The sequence below is a fragment of the Ambystoma mexicanum genome, chromosome 9 (assembly GCF_040938575.1).
Source record: "Ambystoma mexicanum isolate Mex_15411 chromosome 9, UKY_AmexF1_1, whole genome shotgun sequence".
NCBI lineage: Eukaryota > Metazoa > Chordata > Amphibia > Caudata > Ambystomatidae > Ambystoma > Ambystoma mexicanum.
In genome coordinates this window covers 1,486,372,542-1,486,396,550 of record NC_090931.1, presented here as the reverse complement: position 1 = coordinate 1,486,396,550, position 24,009 = coordinate 1,486,372,542, and the positions used below count along the sequence as shown (strand labels likewise).

The 24,009-nt window shown below is 48.9% G+C and overlaps 1 protein-coding gene across 1 annotated transcript in view; it reads right to left on the bottom strand.

Moving 5' to 3' along the window:
• Positions 1–23,777, bottom strand: part of SLC4A3 (solute carrier family 4 member 3) — a 660,038-nt gene extending 636,261 nt beyond the window's left edge. Inside the window, exon 1 of the mRNA XM_069616955.1 lies at positions 23,552–23,777. The gene's annotated coding sequence lies outside the window, so the exon portion shown is untranslated. The remainder of the gene's footprint in view (positions 1–23,551) is intronic.
• Positions 23,778–24,009: the final 232 nt, after the last annotated feature.

Here is a 24,009-nt window from a genome sequence, read left to right as displayed (position 1 = left end):
AGTGCAGTCACACAGTCCCAGCGCATCCTGCTCTGACTCCAGTTCCACACTACTAAATGCAGTGCCATGAACCATGACTCTCTGACAGCCATCTCACGTGACATTAGATTATATATTCAGGGAGTTTGCACCTCGCATCTTCTTCACCTAGGTCAAGTGACAGTAGTACCGAGAGCCTGTGCAGTCCCACACTCCCAGCGCATCCTGCTCTGACTCCAGTTCCACAGTAATAAATGCAGCGCCATGGGCCTCTGAGAGCCATCCCATGTGACACTAGATTATATACTCAGGGAGTTTGCACCTTGCATCTTCACCTAGGTCAAGTGACAGTAATACCGAGAGCCTGTGCAGTCCCACACTCCCAGCGCATCCTGCTCCAACTCTAGTTCCACACTATTAAACGCAGCACCATGTCCCTCTGAGAGGCATCCCACATTACACTAGATTATATACTCAGGGAGTTTGCACCTTGCATCTTCACCTGGGTCAAGTGACAGTAATACCGAGAGCCAGTGCAGTCACACACTCCCAGCGCATCCTGCTCCGACTCTAGTTCCACACTACTAAATGCAGTGCCATGGACCATGACACTTTGACAGCCATCTCACGTGACATTAGATTACATATTCAGGGAGTTTGCACCTCGCATCTTCTTCCCTAGTTCAAGCAACAGTAATACCGAGAGCCAGTGCAGTCACACACTCCCAGCGCATCCTGCTCCGACTCTAGATCCAACCTACTAAATGCAGTGCCATGGACCATGACACTTTGACAGCCATCTCACGTGACATTAGATTATATATTCAGGGAGTTTGCACCTCGCATCTTTACCGAGGTCAAGTGACAGTAGTACCGAGAGCCTGTGCAGCCCCACACTCCCAGTGCATCCTGCTCCAACTCTAGTTCCACACTATTAAATGCAGTGCCATGGACCATGACACTTTGACAGCCATCTCACGTGACATTACATTATATATTCAGGGAGTTTGCACCTCGCATCTTCACCGAGGTCAAGTGACAGTAGTACCGAGAGCCTGTGCAGTCCCACACTCCCAGCGCATCCTGCTCCGACTCTAGTTCCACACTATTAAATGCAGCGCCATGTCCCTCTGAGAGCCATCCCACATTACACTAGATTATATACTTAGGGAGTTTGCACCTTGCATCTTCACCTAGGTCAAGTGACGGTAATACCAAGAGCCAGTGCAGTCACACACTCCCAGCGCATCCTGCTCCGACTCTAGTTCCACACTATTAAATGCAGCACCATGTCCCTCTGAGAGCCATCCCACATGACATTAGATGATATCCTCAGGGAGTTTGCACCTTGCATCTTCACCTAGGTCAAGTGACTGTACTACGGAGAGCCAATGCAGTCACACAGTCCCAGCGCATCCTGCTCCGACTCTAGTTCCACACTATTAAATGCAGCGCCATGTCCCTCTGAGAGCCATCCCACATTACACTAGATTATATACTTAGGGAGTTTGCACCTTGCATCTTCACCTAGGTCAAGTGACAGTAATACCGAGAGCCAGTGCAGTCACACACTCCCAGCGCATCCTGCTCCAACTCTAGTTCCACACTACTAAATGCAGCACCATGTCCCTCTGAGAGCCATCCCACATTACATTAGATTACATATTCAGGGAGTTTGCACCTCGCATCTTCTTCCCTAGTTCAAGCAACAGTAATACCGAGAGCCAGTGCAGTCACACACTCCCAGCGCATCCTGCTCCGACTCTAGATCCAACCTACTAAATGCAGTGCCATGGACCATGACACTTTGACAGCCATCTCACGTGACATTAGATTATATATTCAGGGAGTTTGCACCTCGCATCTTTACCGAGGTCAAGTGACAGTAGTACCGAGAGCCTGTGCAGTCACACACTCCCAGCGCATCCTGCTCCCACTCTAGTTCCACACTACTAAATGCAGTGCCATGGACCATGACACTTTGACAGCCATCTCACGTGACATTAAATTATATATTCAGGGAGTTTGCACCTCGCATCTTCACCTAGATCAAGTGACAGTAGTACAGAGAGCCTGTGCAGTCCCACACTCCCAGCGCATCCTGCTCCGACTCTAGTTCCACACTATTAAATGCAGCGCCATGTCCCTCTGAGAGCCATCCCACATTACACTAGATTATATACTTAGGGAGTTTGCACCTTGCATCTTCACCTAGGTCAAGTGACAGTAATACCAAGAGCCAGTGCAGTCACACACTCCCAGCGCATCCTGCTCCGACTCTAGTTCCACACTATTAAATGCAGCGCCATGTCCCTCTGAGAGCCATCCCACATGACATTAGATGATATCCTCAGGGAGTTTGCACCTTGCATCTTCACCTAGGTCAAGTGACTGTACTACGGAGAGCCAATGCAGTCACACAGTCCCAGCGCATCCTGCTCCGACTCTAGTTCCACACTATTAAATGCAGCGCCATGTCCCTCTGAGAGCCATCCCACATTACACTAGATTATATACTTAGGGAGTTTGCACCTTGCATCTTCACCTAGGTCAAGTGACAGTAATACCGAGAGCCAGTGCAGTCACACACTCCCAGCGCATCCTGCTCCAACTCTAGTTCCACACTACTAAATGCAGTGCCATGTCCCTCTGAGAGCCATCCCACATGACATTAGATTATATATTCAGGGAGTTTGCACCTCGCATCTTCTTCACCTAGTTCAAGCGACAGTAATACCGAGAGCCAGTGCGGTCACACACTCCCAGCGCATCCTGCTCCGACTCTAGTTCCACACTATTAAATGCAGCACCATGTCCCTCTGAGAGCCATCCCACATTACATTAGATTACATATTCAGGGAGTTTGCACCTCGCATCTTCTTCCCTAGTTCAAGCAACAGTAATACCGAGAGCCAGTGCAGTCACACACTCCCAGCGCATCCTGCTCCGACTCTAGATCCAACCTACTAAATGCAGTGCCATGGACCATGACACTTTGACAGCCATCTCACGTGACATTAGATTATATATTCAGGGAGTTTGCACCTCGCATCTTTACCGAGGTCAAGTGACAGTAGTACCGAGAGCCTGTGCAGCCCCACACTCCCAGTGCATCCTGCTCCAACTCTAGTTCCACACTATTAAATGCAGTGCCATGGACCATGACACTTTGACAGCCATCTCACGTGACATTAGATTATATATTTAGGGAGTTTGCACCTCGCATCTTCTTCACCTAGTTCAAGTGACAGTAGTACCGAGAGCCTGTGCAGTCCCACACTCCCAGCGCATCCTGCTCCAACTCTAGTTCCACACTACTAAATGCAGTGAGTGCTATGTCCCTCTGAGAGCCATCCCACGTGAAATTAGATTATATATTCAGGGAGTTTGCACCTCGCATCTTCACCTACTTCAAGTGACAGTAGTACCGAGAGCCTGTGCAGTCCCACACTCCCAGCGCATCCTGCTCCAACTCTAGTTCCACACTACTAAATGCAGTGCCATGTCCCCCTGAGAGCCATCCCACGTGACATTAGATTATATATTCAGGGAGTTTGCACCTCGTATCTTTACCTAGGTCAAGTGACAGTAGTACCGAGAGCCTGTGCAGTCCCACACTCCCAGCGCATCCTGCTCCGACTCTAGTTCCACACTACTAAATGCAGTGCCATGGACCATGACACTTTGACAGCCATCCCACGTGACATTAGATTATATATTCAGGGAGTTTGCACCTCGCATCTTCACCTAGATCAAGTGACAGTAGTACAGAGAGCCTGTGCTGTCCCACACTCCCAGCGCATCCTGCTCCAACTCTAGTTCCACACTACTAAATGCAGTGCCATGTCCCTCTGAGAGCCATCCCACATTACACTAGATTATATACTCAGGGAGTTTGCACCTTGCATCTTCACCTAGGTCAAGTGACAGTAATACCGAGAGCCAATGCAGTCACACACTCCCAGCGCATCCTGCTCCGACTCTAGTTCCACACTACTAAATGCAGTGCCATGTCCCTCTGAGAGCCATTCCACGTGACATTAGATTATATACTCGGGGAGTTTGCACCTCGCATCTTCACCTAGGTCAAGCAACAGTAATACAGAGAGCCTGTGCAGTCACACACTCCAAGCGCATCCTGCTCCAACTCTAGTTCCACACTACTAAATGCAGTGCCATGTCCCTCTGAGAGCCATCCCACATTACACTAGATGATATACTCAGGGAGTTTGCACCTTGCATCTTCACCTAGGTCAAGTGACTGTACTACGGAGAGCCAGTGCAGTCACACAGTCCCAGCGCATCCTGCTCTGACTCCAGTTCCACACTACTAAATGCAGTGCCATGAACCATGACTCTCTGACAGCCATCTCACGTGACATTAGATTATATATTCAGGGAGTTTGCACCTCGCATCTTCTTCACCTAGGTCAAGTGACAGTAGTACCGAGAGCCTGTGCAGTCCCACACTCCCAGCGCATCCTGCTCCAACTCTAGTTCCACACTACTAAATGCAGCGCCATGTCCCTCTGAGAGCCATCCCACGTGACATTAGATTATATATTCAGGGAGTTTGCACCTCGCATCTTTACCTAGATCAAGTGACAGTAATACAGAGAGCCAGTGCAGTCACATACTCCCAGCGCATCCTGCTCCGACTCTAGTTCCACACTACTAAATGCAGTGCCATGGACCATGACACTTTGACAGCCATCTCACGTGACATTAGATTATATATTCAGGGAGTTTGCACCTCGCATCTTTACCTAGGTCAAGTGACAGTAGTACCGAGAGCCTGTGCAGTCCCACACTCCCAGCGCATCCTGCTCTGACTCCAGTTCTACAGTAATAAATGCAGCGCCATGGGCCTCTGAGAGCCATCCCATGTGACACTAGATTATATACTCAGGGAGTTTGCACCTTGCATCTTCACCTAGGTCAAGTGACAGTAATACCGAGAGCCTGTGCAGTCCCACACTCCCAGCGCATCCTGCTCCAACTCTAGTTCCACACTATTAAACGCAGCACCATGTCCCTCTGAGAGCCATCCCACATTACACTAGATTATATACTCAGGGAGTTTGCACCTTGCATCTTCACCTAGGTCAAGTGACAGTAATACCGAGAGCCAGTGCAGTCACACACTCCCAGCACATCCTGCTCCGACTCTAGTTCCACACTACTAAATGCAGTGCCATGGACCATGACACTTTGACAGCCATCTCACGTGACATTAGATTACATATTCAGGGAGTTTGCACCTCGCATCTTCTTCCCTAGTTCAAGCAACAGTAATACCGAGAGCCAGTGCAGTCACACACTCCCAGCGCATCCTGCTCCGACTCTAGATCCAACCTACTAAATGCAGTGCCATGGACCATGACACTTTGACAGCCATCTCACGTGACATTAGATTATATATTCAGGGAGTTTGCACCTCGCATCTTTACCGAGGTCAAGTGACAGTAGTACCGAGAGCCTGTGCAGCCCCACACTCCCAGTGCATCCTGCTCCAACTCTAGTTCCACACTATTAAATGCAGTGCCATGGACCATGACACTTTGACAGCCATCTCACGTGACATTACATTATATATTCAGGGAGTTTGCACCTCGCATCTTCACCGAGGTCAAGTGACAGTAGTACCGAGAGCCTGTGCAGTCCCACACTCCCAGCGCATCCTGCTCCGACTCTAGTTCCACACTATTAAATGCAGCGCCATGTCCCTCTGAGAGCCATCCCACATTACACTAGATTATATACTTAGGGAGTTTGCACCTTGCATCTTCACCTAGGTCAAGTGACAGTAATACCAAGAGCCAGTGCAGTCACACACTCCCAGCGCATCCTGCTCCGACTCTAGTTCCACACTATTAAATGCAGCGCCATGTCCCTCTGAGAGCCATCCCACATGACATTAGATGATATCCTCAGGGAGTTTGCACCTTGCATCTTCACCTAGGTCAAGTGACTGTACTACGGAGAGCCAATGCAGTCACACAGTCCCAGCGCATCCTGCTCCGACTCTAGTTCCACACTATTAAATGCAGCGCCATGTCCCTCTGAGAGCCATCCCACATTACACTAGATTATATACTTAGGGAGTTTGCACCTTGCATCTTCACCTAGGTCAAGTGACAGTAATACCGAGAGCCAGTGCAGTCACACACTCCCAGCGCATCCTGCTCCAACTCTAGTTCCACACTACTAAATGCAGTGCCATGTCCCTCTGAGAGCCATCCCACATGACATTAGATTATATATTCAGGGAGTTTGCACCTCGCATCTTCTTCACCTAGTTCAAGCGACAGTAATACCGAGAGCCAGTGCGGTCACACACTCCCAGCGCATCCTGCTCCGACTCTAGTTCCACACTATTAAATGCAGCACCATGTCCCTCTGAGAGCCATCCCACATTACATTAGATTATATACTCGGGGAGTTTGCACCTCGCATCTTCACCTAGGTCAAGCAACAGTAATACCGAGTGCTAGTGCAGTCACACACTCCCAGCGCATCCTGCTCCAACTCTAGTTCCACACTACTAAATGCAGTGCCATGTCCCTCTGAGAGCCATCCCACATGACATTAGATTATATATTCAGGGAGTTTGCACCTCGCATCTTCTTCACCTAGTTCAAGCGACAGTAATACCGAGAGCCAGTGCGGTCACACACTCCCAGCGCATCCTGCTCCGACTCTAGTTCCACACTATTAAATGCAGCACCATGTCCCTCTGAGAGCCATCCCACATTACATTAGATTATATACTCGGGGAGTTTGCACCTCGCATCTTCACCTAGGTCAAGCAACAGTAATACCGAGTGCTAGTGCAGTCACACACTCCAAGCGCATCCTGCTACAACTCTAGTTCCACACTACTAAATGCAGTGCCATGTCCCTCTAAGAGCCATCCCACGTGACATTAGATTATATATTCAGGGAGTTTGCACCTCGCATCTTCACCTACATCAAGTGACAGTAGTACCGAGAGCCTGTGCAGTCACACACTCCCAGCACATTCTGCTCTGACTCCAGTTCCACACTACTAAATGCAGCGCCATGGGCCTCTGAGAGCCATCCCACGTGACATTAGATTATATACTCAGGGAGTTTGCACCTCGCATCTTCTTCACCTAGTTCAAGCGACAGTAATACCGAGAGCCTGTGCAGTCACACACTCCCAGCGCATCCTGCTCCGACTCTAGTTCCACACTACTAAATGCAGTGCCATGGACCATGACACTTTGACAGCCATCTCACGTGACATTAGATTATATATTCAGGGAGTTTGCACCTCGCATCTTCTTCACCTAGGTCAAGTGACAGTAATATCGAGAGCCAGTGCAGTCACACACTCCCAGCGCATCCTGCTCCCACTCTAGTTCCACACTACTAAATGCAGTGCCATGGACCATGACACTTTGACAGCCATCTCACGTGACATTAGATTATATATTCAGGGAGTTTGCACCTCGCATCTTCACCTAGATCAAGTGACAGTAGTACAGAGAGCCTGTGCAGTCCCACACTCCCAGCGCATCCTGCTCTGACTCTAGTTCCACACTACTAAATGCAGCGCCATGTCCCTCTGAGAGCCATCCCACATTACACTAGATGATATACTCAGGGAGTTTGCACCTTGCATCTTCACCTAGGTCAAGTGACAGTAGTACCGAGAGCCTGTGCTGTCCCACACTCCCAGCGCATCCTGCTCTGACTCCAGTTCCACAGTACTAAATGCAGCGCAATGGGCCTCTGAGAGCCATCCAAAGTGACATTAGATTATATATTCAGGGAGTTTGCACCTCGCATCTTCACCCCGGTCAAGTGACTGTACTACGGAGAGCCAGTGCAGTCACACAGTCCCAGCGCATCCTGCTCCGACTCTAGTTCCACACTACTAAATGCAGTGCCATGGACCATGACACTTTGACAGCCATCTCACGTGACATTAGATTATATATTCAGGGAGTTTGCACCTCGCATCTTCACCTAGGTCAAGTGACAGTAGTACCGAGAGCCTGTGCTGTCCCACACTCCCAGCGCATCCTGCTCTGACTCCAGTTCCACAGTACTAAATGCAGCGCCATGGGCCTCTGAGAGCCATCCCAAGTGACATTAGATTATATATTCAGGGAGTTTGCACCTCGCATCTTCACCCCGGTCAAGTGACTGTACTATGGAGAGCCAGTGCAGTCACACAGTCCCAGCGCATCCTGCTCCGACTCTAGTTCCACACTACTAAATGCAGTGCCATGGACCATGACACTTTGACAGCCATCTCACGTGACATTAGATTATATATTCAGGGAGTTTGCACCTCGCATCTTCTTCACCTAGGTCAAGTGACAGTAATACCGAGAGCCAGTGCAGTCACACACTCCCAGCGCATCCTGCTCCCACTCTAGTTCCACACTACTAAATGCAGTGCCATGGACCATGACACTTTGACAGCCATCTCACGTGACATTAAATTATATATTCAGGGAGTTTGCACCTCGCATCTTCACCTAGGTCAAGTGACAGTAGTACCGAGAGCCTGTGCAGTCCCACACTCCCAGCGCATCCTGCTCTGACTCCAGTTCCACAGTAATAAATGCAGCGCCATGGGCTTCTGAGAGCCATCCCACGTGACATTAGATTATATATTCAGGGAGTTTGCACCTCGCATCTTCACCTACATCAAGTGACAGTAGTACCGAGAGCCTGTGCTGTCCCACACTCCCAGCGCATCCTGCTCCGACTCTAGTTCCACACTACTAAATGCAGTGAGTGCTATGTCCCTCTGAGAGCCATCCCACGTGAAATTAGATTATATATTCAGGGAGTTTGCACCTCGCATCTTTACCTAGGTCAAGTGACAGTAGTACCGAGAGCCTGTGCTGTCCCACACTCCCAGCGCATCCTGCTCCGACTCTAGTTCCACACTACTAAATGCAGTGAGTGCTATGTCCCTCTGAGAGCCATCCCACGTGACATTAGATTATATACTCGGGGAGTTTGCACATTGCATCTTCACCTAGGTCAAGCAACAGTAATACCGAGAGCCAGTGCAGTCACACACTCCAAGCGCATCCTGCTCTGACTCCAGTTCCACACTACTAAATGCAGTGCCATGAACCATGACTCTTTGACAGCCATCTCACGTGACATTAGATTATATATTCAGGGAGTTTGCACCTCGCATCTTCTTCACCTAGTTCAAGTGACAGTAGTACCGAGAGCCTGTGCAGTCCCACACTCCCAGCGCATCCTGCTCCAACTCTAGTTCCACACTACTAAATGCAGTGAGTGCTATGTCCCTCTGAGAGCCATCCCACGTGAAATTAGATTATATATTCAGGGAGTTTGCACCTCGCATCTTTACCTAGGTCAAGTGACAGTAGTACCGAGAGCCTGTGCAGTCACACACTCCCAGCACATCCTGCTCTGACTCCAGTTCCACACTACTAAATGCAGCGCCATGGACCATGACACTTTGACAGCCATCTCACGTGACATTAGATTATATATTTAGGGAGTTTGCACCTCGCATCTTCTTCACCTAGTTCAAGTGACAGTAGTACCGAGAGCCTGTGCAGTCCCACACTCCCAGCGCATCCTGCTCCAACTCTAGTTCCACACTACTAAATGCAGTGAGTGCTATGTCCCTCTGAGAGCCATCCCACGTGAAATTAGATTATATATTCAGGGAGTTTGCACCTCGCATCTTCACCTAGGTCAAGTGACAGTAGTACCGAGAGCCTGTGCTGTCCCACACTCCCAGCGCATCCTGCTCTGACTCCAGTTCCACAGTACTAAATGCAGCGCCATGGGCCTCTGAGAGCCATCCCAAGTGACATTAGATTATATATTCAGGGAGTTTGCACCTCGCATCTTCACCCCGGTCAAGTGACTGTACTACGGAGAGCCAGTGCAGTCACACTGTCCCAGCGCATCCTGCTCCGACTCTAGTTCCACACTACTAAATGCAGTGCCATGGACCATGACACTTTGACAGCCATCTCACGTGACATTAGATTATATATTCAGGGAGTTTGCACCTCGCATCTTCTTCACCTAGGTCAAGTGACAGTAATACCGAGAGCCAGTGCAGTCACACACTCCCAGCGCATCCTGCTCCCACTCTAGTTCCACACTACTAAATGCAGTGCCATGGACCATGACACTTTGACAGCCATCTCACGTGACATTAAATTATATATTCAGGGAGTTTGCACCTCGCATCTTCACCTAGGTCAAGTGACAGTAGTACCGAGAGCCTGTGCAGTCCCACACTCCCAGCGCCTCCTGCTCTGACTCCAGTTCCACAGTAATAAATGCAGCGCCATGGGCTTCTGAGAGCCATCCCACGTGACATTAGATTATATATTCAGGGAGTTTGCACCTCGCATCTTCACCTACATCAAGTGACAGTAGTACCGAGAGCCTGTGCTGTCCCACACTCCCAGCGCATCCTGCTCCGACTCTAGTTCCACACTACTAAATGCAGTGAGTGCTATGTCCCTCTGAGAGCCATCCCACGTGAAATTAGATTATATATTCAGGGAGTTTGCACCTCGCATCTTTACCTAGGTCAAGTGACAGTAGTACCGAGAGCCTGTGCTGTCCCACACTCCCAGCGCATCCTGCTCCGACTCTAGTTCCACACTACTAAATGCAGTGAGTGCTATGTCCCTCTGAGAGCCATCCCACGTGACATTAGATTATATACTCGGGGAGTTTGCACATTGCATCTTCACCTAGGTCAAGCAACAGTAATACCGAGAGCCAGTGCAGTCACACACTCCAAGCGCATCCTGCTCTGACTCCAGTTCCACACTACTAAATGCAGTGCCATGAACCATGACTCTTTGACAGCCATCTCACGTGACATTAGATTATATATTCAGGGAGTTTGCACCTCGCATCTTCTTCACCTAGTTCAAGTGACAGTAGTACCGAGAGCCTGTGCAGTCCCACACTCCCAGCGCATCCTGCTCCAATTCTAGTTCCACACTACTAAATGCAGTGAGTGCTATGTCCCTCTGAGAGCCATCCCACGTGAAATTAGATTATATATTCAGGGAGTTTGCACCTCGCATCTTCACCTACTTCAAGTGACAGTAGTACCGAGAGCCTGTGCAGTCCCACACTCCCAGCGCATCCTGCTCCAACTCTAGTTCCACACTACTAAATGCAGTGCCATGTCCCCCTGAGAGCCATCCCACGTGACATTAGATTATATATTCAGGGAGTTTGCACCTCGTATCTTTACCTAGGTCAAGTGACAGTAGTACCGAGAGCCTGTGCAGTCCCACACTCCCAGCGCATCCTGCTCCGACTCTAGTTCCACACTACTAAATGCAGTGCCATGGACCATGACACTTTGACAGCCATCCCACGTGACATTAGATTATATATTCAGGGAGTTTGCACCTCGCATCTTCACCTAGATCAAGTGACAGTAGTACAGAGAGCCTGTGCTGTCCCACACTCCCAGCGCATCCTGCTCCAACTCTAGTTCCACACTACTAAATGCAGTGCCATGTCCCTCTGAGAGCCATCCCACATTACACTAGATTATATACTCAGGGAGTTTGCACCTTGCATCTTCACCTAGGTCAAGTGACAGTAATACCGAGAGCCAATGCAGTCACACACTCCCAGCGCATCCTGCTCCGACTCTAGTTCCACACTACTAAATGCAGTGCCATGTCCCTCTGAGAGCCATTCCACGTGACATTAGATTATATACTCGGGGAGTTTGCACCTCGCATCTTCACCTAGGTCAAGCAACAGTAATACAGAGAGCCTGTGCAGTCACACACTCCAAGCGCATCCTGCTCCAACTCTAGTTCCACACTACTAAATGCAGTGCCATGTCCCTCTGAGAGCCATCCCACATTACACTAGATGATATACTCAGGGAGTTTGCACCTTGCATCTTCACCTAGGTCAAGTGACAGTAATACCGAGAGCCAGTGCAGTCACACACTCCCAGCGCATCCTGCTCCGACTCTAGTTCCACACTACTAAATGCAGTGCCATGGACCATGACACTTTGACAGCCATCTCACGTGACATTAGATTACATATTCAGGGAGTTTGCACCTCGCATCTTCTTCCCTAGTTCAAGCAACAGTAATACCGAGAGCCAGTGCAGTCACACACTCCCAGCGCATCCTGCTCCGACTCTAGATCCAACCTACTAAATGCAGTGCCATGGACCATGACACTTTGACAGCCATCTCACGTGACATTAGATTATATATTCAGGGAGTTTGCACCTCGCATCTTTACCGAGGTCAAGTGACAGTAGTACCGAGAGCCTGTGCAGCCCCACACTCCCAGTGCATCCTGCTCCAACTCTAGTTCCACACTATTAAATGCAGTGCCATGGACCATGACACTTTGACAGCCATCTCACGTGACATTACATTATATATTCAGGGAGTTTGCACCTCGCATCTTCACCGAGGTCAAGTGACAGTAGTACAGAGAGCCTGTGCAGTCCCACACTCCCAGCGCATCCTGCTCCGACTCTAGTTCCACACTATTAAATGCAGCGCCATGTCCCTCTGAGAGCCATCCCACATTACACTAGATTATATACTTAGGGAGTTTGCACCTTGCATCTTCACCTAGGTCAAGTGACAGTAATACCGAGAGCCAGTGCAGTCACACACTCCCAGCGCATCCTGCTCCGACTCTAGTTCCACACTATTAAATGCAGCGCCATGTCCCTCTGAGAGCCATCCCACATGACATTAGATGATATCCTCAGGGAGTTTGCACCTTGCATCTTCACCTAGGTCAAGTGACTGTACTACGGAGAGCCAATGCAGTCACACAGTCCCAGCGCATCCTGCTCCGACTCTAGTTCCACACTATTAAATGCAGCGCCATGTCCCTCTGAGAGCCATCCCACATTACACTAGATTATATACTTAGGGAGTTTGCACCTTGCATCTTCACCTAGGTCAAGTGACAGTAATACCGAGAGCCAGTGCAGTCACACACTCCCAGCGCATCCTGCTCCAACTCTAGTTCGACACTACTAAATGCAGTGCCATGTCCCTCTGAGAGCCATCTCACATGACATTAGATTATATATTCAGGGAGTTTGCACCTCGCATCTTCTTCACCTAGTTCAAGCGACAGTAATACCGAGAGCCAGTGCGGTCACACACTCCCAGCGCATCCTGCTCCGACTCTAGTTCCACACTATTAAATGCAGCACCATGTCCCTCTGAGAGCCATCCCACATTACATTAGATTATATACTCGGGGAGTTTGCACCTCGCATCTTCACCTAGGTCAAGCAACAGTAATACCGAGTGCTAGTGCAGTCACACACTCCCAGCGCATCCTGCTCCAACTCTAGTTCCACACTACTAAATGCAGTGCCATGTCCCTCTGAGAGCCATCCCACATGACATTAGATTATATATTCAGGGAGTTTGCACCTCGCATCTTCTTCACCTAGTTCAAGCGACAGTAATACCGAGAGCCAGTGCGGTCACACACTCCCAGCGCATCCTGCTCCGACTCTAGTTCCACACTATTAAATGCAGCACCATGTCCCTCTGAGAGCCATCCCACATTACATTAAATTATATACTCGGGGAGTTTGCACCTCGCATCTTCACCTAGGTCAAGCAACAGTAATACCGAGTGCTAGTGCAGTCACACACTCCAAGCGCATCCTGCTACAACTCTAGTTCCACACTACTAAATTCAGTGCTATGTCCCTCTAAGAGCCATCCCACGTGACATTAGATCATATACTCAGGGAGTTTGCACCTTGCATCTTCACCTAGGTCAAGTGACTGTACTACGGAGAGCCTTTGCAGTCACAAACTCCCAGGGCATCCTGCTCCGACTCTAGTTCCACACTACTAAATGCAGTGCCATGGACCATGACACTTTGACAGCCATCTCACGTGACATTAGATTATATATTCAGGGAGTTTGCACCTTGCATCTTTACCTAGGTCAAGTGACAGTAGTACCGAGAGCCTGTGCAGTCCCACACTCCCAGTGCATCCTGCTCTGACTCCAGTTCCACACTACTAAATGCAGCGCCATGGGCCTCTGAGAGCCATCCCACGTCACACTAGATTATATATTCAGGGAGTTTGCACCTTGCATCTTCACCTAGGTCAAGTGACAGTAATACCGAGAGCCTGTGCTGTCCCACACTCCCAGAGCATCCTGCTCTGACTCTAGTTCCACACTATTAAATGCAGCGCCATGTCCCTCTGAGAGCCATCCCACATTACACTAGATTATATACTCAGGGAGTTTGCACCTTGCATCTTCACCTAGGTCAAGTGACAGTAATACCGAGAGCCAGTGCAGTCACACACTCCCAGCGCATCCTGCTCCGACTCTAGTTCCACACTATTAAATGCAGCGCCATGTCCCTCTGAGAGCCATCCCACATTACATTAGATTATATACTCGGGGAGTTTGCACCTCGCATCTTCACCTAGGTCAAGCAACAGTAATACCGAGAGCCTGTGCAGTCACACACTCCAAGCGCATCCTGCTCCAACTCTAGTTCCACACTACTCAATGCAGTGCCATGGGCCATGCCATGGCCCTCTGAGAGCCATCCCACGTGACATTAGATGATATACTCAGGGAGTTTGCACCTTGGATCTTCACCTAGGTCAAGTGAATGTACTACGGAGAGCCCGTGCAGTCACACAGTCCCAGCGCATCCTGCTCTGACTCCAGTTCCACACTACTAAATGCAGTGCCATGAACCATGACTCTTTGACAGCCATCTCACGTGACATTAGATTATATATTCAGGGAGTTTGCACCTCGCATCTTCACCTAGGTCAAGTGACAGTAGTACCGAGAGCCTGTGCTGTCCCACACTCCCAGCGCATCCTGCTCTGACTCCAGTTCCACAGTACTAAATGCAGCGCCATGGGCCTCTGAGAGCCATCCCAAGTGACATTAGATTATATATTCAGGGAGTTTGCACCTCGCATCTTCACCCCGGTGAAGTGACTGTACTACGGAGAGCCAGTGCAGTCACACAGTCCCAGTGAATCCTGCTCCGACTCTAGTTCCACACTACTAAATGCAGTGCCATGGACCATGGCTCTTTGACAGCCATCTCACGTGACATTCGATTATATATTCAGGGAGTTTGCACCTTGCATCTTTACCTAGGTCAAGTGACAGTAGTACCGAGAGCCTGTGCTGTCCCACACTCCCAGCGCATCCTGCTCTGACTCCAGTTCCACACTACTAAATGCAGCACCATGGGCCTCTGAGAGCCATCCCACGTGACACTAGAATATATACTCAGGGAGCTTGCACCTTGCATCTTCACCTAGGTCAAGTGACAGTAATGCCGAGAGCCAGAGCAGTCACACACTCCCAGCGCATCCTGCTCCGACTCTAGTTCCACACTATTAAATGCAGCGCCATGTCCCTCTGAGAGTCATCCCACATGACATTAGATGATATACTCAGGGAGTTTGCACCTTGCATCTTCACCTAGGTCAAGTGACGGTACTACGGAGAACCAGTGCAGTCACACAGTCCCAGCACATCCTGCTCTGACTCCAGTTCCACACTACTAAATGCAGTGCCATGAACCATGACTCTTTGACAGCCATCTCACGTGACATTAGATTATATATTCAGGGAGTTTGCACCTCGCATCTTCACCTAGGTCAAGTGACAGTAGTACCGAGAGCCTGTGCAGTCCCACACTCCCAGCGCATCCTGCTCCAACTCTAGTTCCACACTACTAAATGCAGTGCCATGTCCCTCTGAGAGCCATCCCACGTGACATTAGATTATATGTTCAGGGAGTTTGCACCTCGCATCTTTACCTAGGTCAAGTGACAGTAGTACCGAGAGCCTGTGCAGTCCCACACTCCCAGCGCATCCTGCTCTGACTCCAGTTCCACACTACTAAATGCAGCGCCATGGGCCTCTGAGAGCCATCCCACGTGACATTAGAGTATATACTCAGGGAGTTTGCACCTCGCATCTTTACCTAGGTCAAGTGACAGTAGTACCGAGAGCCTGTGCAGTCCCACACTCCCAGCGCATCCTGCTCTGACTCCAGTTCCACACTACTAAATTCAGCGCCATGGGCCTCTGAGAGCCATCCCACGTGACATTAGATTATATACTCAGGGAGTTTGCACCTCGCATCTTCTTCACCTAGTTCAAGCAACAGTAATACCGAGAGCCAGTGCAGTCACACACTCCCAGCGCATCCTGCTCCGACTCTAGTTCCACACTACTAAATGCAGTGCCATGGACCATGACTCTTTGACAGCCATCTCACGTGACATTAGATTATATATTCAGGGACCACTTTGACCTCTCTTTGCCTCTTCCAAAGGCTTTCTGGTTACGGTAGCCTCTACCATCGGGTAATCACCCATATTTTCATTCGTGAGCACCCATATGATGCCGCACAACTCTGTTGCGGGCATTGCCCCTGTTTCATAAATAGTTTCATTAAACCTTTCCAAGTTCAAATCAGCCGTTCGCTATTTTTTGTTCAACACAGTTCGGTTTCTTATCGACTCTCCCCTCGACTCACTGGCTGTGATGAACCGCATGGCCTTCCTTCTCTTTGCAGTCAAGGTTGGTACCACCGAGACAAGCGTCTCTCCCTGGCTTGGCAATCAGCGGAGGTCGGTCTCGTGGATCACGCACATCTGCTGCAACACGCGCTGGCTTTTGTTCGCTGTATTATGTTTCCATCTGCAGAGGTTTCACAGACCTTGATCGGAGAGGGCAAGGTTGCTTCTCTCCTTGTCACCCTCTCGGTATGCACCGTCTTTCTCCTCCCCTTGAACTGCTGTGCTGAGTTAGCTCTCACGTCATGCAGTCTGCCTTGCTCATCCTGTGCTCTTGTGCTCCCCCTTTTATCCCTGTGGGGATGAGAAAGGGCCATCAGGTGTGTGTGATTCTGGTGAATTGCCTGACTTCGCCTTACCCTTGTATTGTGTCGGGTGAACAGCTCTGGAATTAGGCCGTTGTCTTTTGTGTTGTGTGAAGGTGTATGGTCGGAAAGGGGGCAGTTAGAGTGTTCAAGTATCCTACAGGGTATAGAGAGGAAGAGGTGTTGTACGGGATTATGGTTCTCATCCTAGTGTTTGGGTGAATTTGGAATAATGAGATTGGTAAGGTTTGTGAAGAAAATGGGAGTGATCAAGATTATTATGATGAGATAAACAGAGGGTTTGTGGGAACGGTAGTTTTTTGCCTGAGCGGGTTGGTAATGCAGCAAATGATAATCAGTGGGGTGGGAAAGAGAATGACTGGGAGTATTCGAGTAGGACGGGAAAAGCAGGAATTCTGAGAGAGGTGGTTTCTGGATGTAAACAGGTTTGGGATTCCAGGGAATTTGTTAAATTCCCACAGGAGAGGTTTGACGGTGGGAAGGGGGGTGGATGTATTACAGCCTACAAAGGCCTTTGGTATCTCATCCTCCTCTTCTCCTTTGGTACAATACCGCGTTTCACATGGGGTATTTCCTCAAACATACCCACGGTTCCCCTCCCCAGGTTATCCTCCCTCGCTCGTCCACCCCCAGCTTTGGGATCTGAGAGCGCCAGCCCTACCCAAGCCAGCTGAATAAGGGACTGCCAAGGTCTACCTGGGAGAATACCCTCAGGTTTCTCACATCACACACTCTGTGCGCATCCTGCTCCGACTCCAATTCCACACTACTAAATGCAGCACCATGGACCGTGATCCTATGACAGCCATCCCGTGTGACATTAGATGATATACTCAGGGAGTTTGCACCTCACATGTTCTTCACCTAGGTCAAGCGACAGTAATACTGAGAGCCAATGCAGTCACACAGTCCCAGTGCATCCTGCTCTGACTCCAGTTCCACACTACTAAATCCAGTGCCATGGACTGTGACTCTTCGACAGCCATCCCATGTGACATTTGATTATATACTCAGGGAGTCTGCACCACGCATCCTCACCTTCACCAAGCGACATTAATACTGAGAGCCAGCGCAATCACACACTCCCAGCGCATCCTGCTCTGACTCCAGTTCCACACTACTAAATCCAGCGCCATGGACTGTGACTCTCTGACAGCCATCCCACGTGACATTAGATTATATCCTCAGGGAGATTGCACCTCGCATCTTCTTCACCTAGGTCAAGCGACATTAATACTGAGAGCCTGTGCAGTCGCACACTCCCAGCGCATCCTGCTCTGACTCCAGTTCCACAGTAATAAATGCACCGCCATGGGCCTCTGAGAGCCATGCCACATGACATTAGATGATATACTCTGGGAATATGCACCTTGCATCTTCACCTAGTTCAAGCGAGAGTAACACCAAGAACCAGTGCAGCCACACACTCCCAGTGCATCCTGCTGTGACTCCAGTTCAACACTACTAAATGTGGCACCACGGACCATCACTCTCTGCCAGCCATCCCACCTGACATTAGATTATATACTCAGGGAGTGTGCACCTCGCATCTTCTTCACCTAGGTCAAGCGACGGTAATACAGAGAACCAGTGCATTCCCACACTCCCAGCACATCCTGATCTGACTCCAGTTCCACTCGCAAGAGACCCAGTAATTAATTGAGTGATTTTAACAACCTTACAGCATGTGGAACGTGCAAATCATTGACTTCATCCTGTCTACATGTGAGTACTGATGACTGAGTTCACGTGGCTTTGAAGAATCAGACATCCAAGGAATCTGTGAATGTGAGTGAGAAATTTGGGTGAACATCAAGTCTCCTGTCACTAGAGGAGCGTAAGTTCCTAGGAGGGTCCTAGTTTAAAATGTCAAGAGCTGACCAGATCTGGGCAAGACTATGAATGTGCTTAAGTTCCAGGTACGTGTGCTTGAAAATAAGGCGACGCACCAGCGGCCAGGACACATTGTGGCACCATTCTCTGGCATAGGTTAAACCTCCCTCCATCATGGTAAAGCCAGAAACCAAGAGACACACAAGGTTGTGGGGTTTAATGGCAACCTCAGGATAAAATAAACTGAAAAGGCTATGTTATGCCCAAAATGTGCAGAAATACCTTCTTGTCAGGGGAAGGCACCCTGGCAGAATGAAAAGACAGCCTCAAAACTTTAACATAGCCAAGGTGCCTAGTAATTCACATGTATGTACCGCTGCAAATGAAGAAAGGAACTTGTGAAAAATGAAACCAGACTGCAGAAGGGAATTGGAAAGGCACATTGTTGACCGATATACAAAAGGCAGCATTTCACTAGCAAATGCCAGACATTCAAATGCTGTGTACATTGAAAATTAGGAGTACAACATGGGCCTTGCATGCAATTGTCAAAGCTTAAAAACTGAGGCTTACTTTGTATGGAAAGCACAGCACACAGAAACTGCTGTCATGGAAACGTGTACATTTGTAGCCTAAAATAATGGACATCTGGAGTAAACATTTCCCTTGCTAGTGCCATGGGAACATATCATGATGGAAAAATACCATTGTTTGCAAGGCACAATCATACTAAAAGTAAAAGGAAGGCCTCATGTGTAAAGAAAGATATTGTGACATGCAAAGTACCGAATTTTGGTCATTGGAGCTGTCTTCAACACTGAGATTCAAAGCCACCTTCCCCTATGGCATGCTTTGGCCTGCTATCTATCTGAAAGACAATTTCTTTGAAGTTTCAGGGCCAGAGAGCAGAGCTGTATTCACGCATGGAAGAGGAATATATTGGTGTGGCTGGGTCAACAGAAAGGCCATGGGCTGAACGCTGTAAAATCCCCAAAATTCAAGCAATTTTGTGGTCCATTTCTGCGTAGACTCGGGGTTGGGCCTGCAATCAAGATTGTCACATGATGCCAGAGACCCATCTGGCCAGGAAGATAGAATCTCATCAGCATCCAGTAGCCTGGCCTTTGACTTCAAAAGAATGTTGATAGATTTACACTCGCCTGAGTGAACAGAAAGCAACAGATAGCTGGATCTCCATTGAAATGGAAAATGAAACTTAATGTGTCATCTAAGTCAGAATATGCATATATGGTTAGGGTTTGCCATAGATTTACATTCAGAATCATACTTTGTTGATTCTCTCCAGAACGGTAAGTCACAAAAAGATAACCCAAATATCACTGTAAAGATTATAAAAAACACCTACCTGTTGATTCAACTCTCATATAAATTCAACATTGGGAACTAAAGTTATAATCTAAAATGTGATGATAGCTCCCAGAAAATTTCAAAAATCAGAGATTCGGAGAGGTGATAGCTTCATAAATTAGATGTCTGTATAAAAAAATGTCAACTTGATAACTGTTATATTTGTTGAATAAACCACAAAAACCCCTCACTTGAACCCACAACATCGTGCCAACACAGGGAATAGTTCAATAAGTGTGGCATGATGAGAAGAACCCATATATATATAGTATTATGATTAGCTGTGAATTACAAAGTTTCGCTTTGTAGTGACTTTTTAAGTGGAAAAATAAAAGGTGGAGAAAAAGTAATTTTAAGTGGGAGGACTTGCCCCTCAGAATTTGGCCTTGGTAAACTGAAGGGACCTATCAGAGAAGAATGGCTAGCCCTTAAATAAGGGCATGGAGAATAGTTGTCCAATCCAAACGGAGGGCCAATCAGCTGGCACCTCCCAACTGCATCATTTGGGGAAAGGGCAGGGAGAAATCAATATAATGCATTGCCCAATGGGAATCAAAATAAGTTGTCTGAAACCGTCTGGGTGGAATGACTGAAGAATTGCTGTGGGATTAACCTTTCCTGGGAGACAGCAATTGGAAAAGACTAAAAGATGGCTGAGCCATGTGACCAAGGAGAGCCCAAGAGAGGGGTAAATGCTGGAGGTTGATGACTGAACCTGGAGAGGCTGTTCGACCAGACCAATGTGTTCCCCTGAGCATGTAGTCTTGATGCCCTCCCGGAGCACATTAAATAGAGATTTTCATTGTAAGTAGCTTGTCCAACAGAACCAAGTGTGTGGGGCATCTGTTGAGTTAATACCCTCCCCTTAATTAATAGGTGGTGGGTATGGAAGTAGACCCTTAGTATATTTTTATAAATAATAATTCAATGAACTCCCCTATAGCCAAATGTCATGGGGTGAATTTGTTAACATTAGACGTTACCAAACTCACTCCAAGTGTGAATAAAAACTATAGTCTGTTAATGCAATCAGCTACAGCTATTTTCTTTGCCAACCCTAGAATTCCCTAAAGCGAAGGGGTGTACTTGTCTAAAAACGAATTCCATAACTGTCACCGTTCCTCAGACCAGGCCTTTAAGCAGAGAGGCGCTGAATGTACTGAGTGTTTGGGTGTCTGTTGCTGGGGTAGAGACGTGTCTTGCTAAATGTAAGAAAGCAAAGTCCCTAATTGAAAACGGCACGCTCTCTCCAGAGAGTGAGAAAGTGACCCTGCTAGAAGAGGGATTTTGCCTTGCATAGGGACAAATGAAGAAAGGCTCCACAGGTGATAAATGTGCTGTTTTTCAAATTCTGTTCTGCTCCAGTGCTGTAAAGCACAGCAAAGCACAGCAAAGCATGCAGGGAGACGAGAATTCAGATCGCTGCATGTGTGAAATTGCTTTTACCAGTTAGAAAAGTATTGAATTTTACTGCAATCAACTGTAGGTAAAGTGTATTGTTAAGAGTGTGATCTGGTCAGATTTTGAAGTGCTACCTGTTATAAAGTGATTCTCATGCAAACTATTTAGTGCATTAAGTGTATGCTGTGAGTGCCCCAAGTAATTGAGGTTCCCCCTAGTCCCGGGTTCTATGTAACCCGGGAGGAAAAGAATCCCAAGAAAGAAGACTGTACATGATGCTGGATGAAAAAGTCTGTGGTCTGTGTTATCCTGAACCAACTAGTGTTTCCAATTGTGCAAAGAGAAAATTCAGAGTTGTTAGGAAAGAAAAGGATTGGGCCACGGATGAGGTGGGGCAATTGTACAAAAAATTGATTGCACGCTTTATTTAATAAAAATATATATTCTTTCTCTACCCCGGCCTGGTTCTTGGCTTATTGGTGGCACAGGGGCGGGATCTACGTGGCCCTTTACAAATCATAGACAGGGCTAGATAGAACTCTAAAGACATACTGTGTGGCGCTTTTGATTAGGGCGGGGAGGGAAATCTCCATGTTAGGGTGGTTCATAAATGTCTGTAAGATATGTCTGTAACAAGCGCCACGATGCCCCCGGGCTGACGTGCGCTCTACAAATGTGAATAAATAAATAAATACTATTACACGGTTATAGTGCTGCAAGGCTATGCCAATGGCTAATCGGCGCTATTCAAATACCAACAAAAACTAAATTAGCACAACACAGAGCAAAGTAAAGCAGCCTCAGACAAAAAAAAGGGTGCACCCAAAGACACACACTGACCTAAGTCAGTCCTGTCCAGTGCTTTTAGTGGGCTGGGGGCATCCAGGGCCGGGCCCCTGCAGTCTCCAAAAAGAGGTACTGAGCAGGGGCCCGCGTCCCACCACATCACGCAGCCGCGACGGGAGATGCGCCCGCCATTGAGTCAGTCAAGCTCACAGAAGTGCCATCCAGCCACAATGTCGCTGTGGCTGGCAGGCCCTTCTGTCTCTCACTGCAACTTCCTCTGGTGACCCCCTCCCCCTCGCGCGAGGGGTCATCAGAGGAAGTTACTGTCCTTTTGGTTCCCCTGACCAGGTCTCCGAGGCGTCTTTAACCCTTGGCGAACCTGGGGACTGCGTGACATATTTGGAATTTTATAAAAGATGGCTTGAAAAGTACACAATTCAAGCCCTCTTTTATATAAAGCTTTGCCGACGTTTGTCCTTAGTCAAAACTTTATAAAAATGGATTGAATTGTGTACTTTTCAAGCCAGCTTTTATAAACCTGTTACATATTTCTGTTTAAAAAATAAGGCTTGAAAAGTGCACAAACCATAGTAAGGTGCGCAAACAAATATATAAATGCTTACCTACATTTATATATTTGCATACCTTACTATGGTTTGTGTACTTTTCAGGCCACGCCCATCATGCAAGCCACGCCCCCCAAATAAGCCCTCCCCCCCCCCCTGAAGTTCTCACCCCACTTAAAGCCCTGCTCCTGTCACAGGCACACAGAGATCGGCTGCCACACACTCTCACACGCACACAAGGCACCCAGACTGTCACAGCTGCTACACGCACTCGCTAAGGGCGTGGCTGTCAAATGCAGCCCCCACACATGCTGTCTCCAGCCACTGGTGTCACATCCACATTCGCAGACTGTCTCGTGTCCTGGTTGTCACGTGGAGGCACACGTGCTGTCTCCAGCCACGGGGGGTCACATCCACGTACAGTCTTTAGTCCTTGACGGCACATGAACGCACGTGCCTTCTTTGGTCATTGTGGTCACATCCACAGGAACAGAGTATCGTCCGTCCTGGCAGCGGCTGTTACGGGAATGCGCGTGCACTGCCCTTGACTGCTGGTGCCACTGACACACACTGACTTCAACCATTGCTGCCACGAGCACAGGCCGGTCACAGACACGCACAGGCGCACACACACACGCACAGGCACACCGCGCCTCCTCCACCGGCAACAGCCGCCTCTTACCTGGGGCGGGAAGCAGTGGGTGGGGGCAGGCGAGTACAGAAGAAAGGTAGCGCGCGTGGAGGGGGCCCGGGTGGCAGTCAGGCGGGAGCCACTGTGGGGGGCGGGGGCATGGATCCGGGTATGGTTCAGGGGTGGGTTGTCAGGGGCAGCTGGGAGATGGGCTCAGCCGTCGCAGCTGCTCCTGGTGTCTGTCTGCCGAGCTGCGAACAAGAGATGCGGCTGCAGCAGGGAGGGGAGGGGGGCGTGGGCACCACCAACAGCTCTACCATGCGCGCGTCATCTGTCCCTGCTCCCCCCCTCTCCCCCTGGAAACACCTTACACACACTGCCTGGCCACCGTCCCCAGCCCTGCAGACACACACACACACACACACAGCGCTGCCATGGCCCGGCTGTGCCCCCCCCCCCCCACTGGAAAGCCCTGCCATCCCCGTGCCCACTGTCCCCTGCCCCCTCCT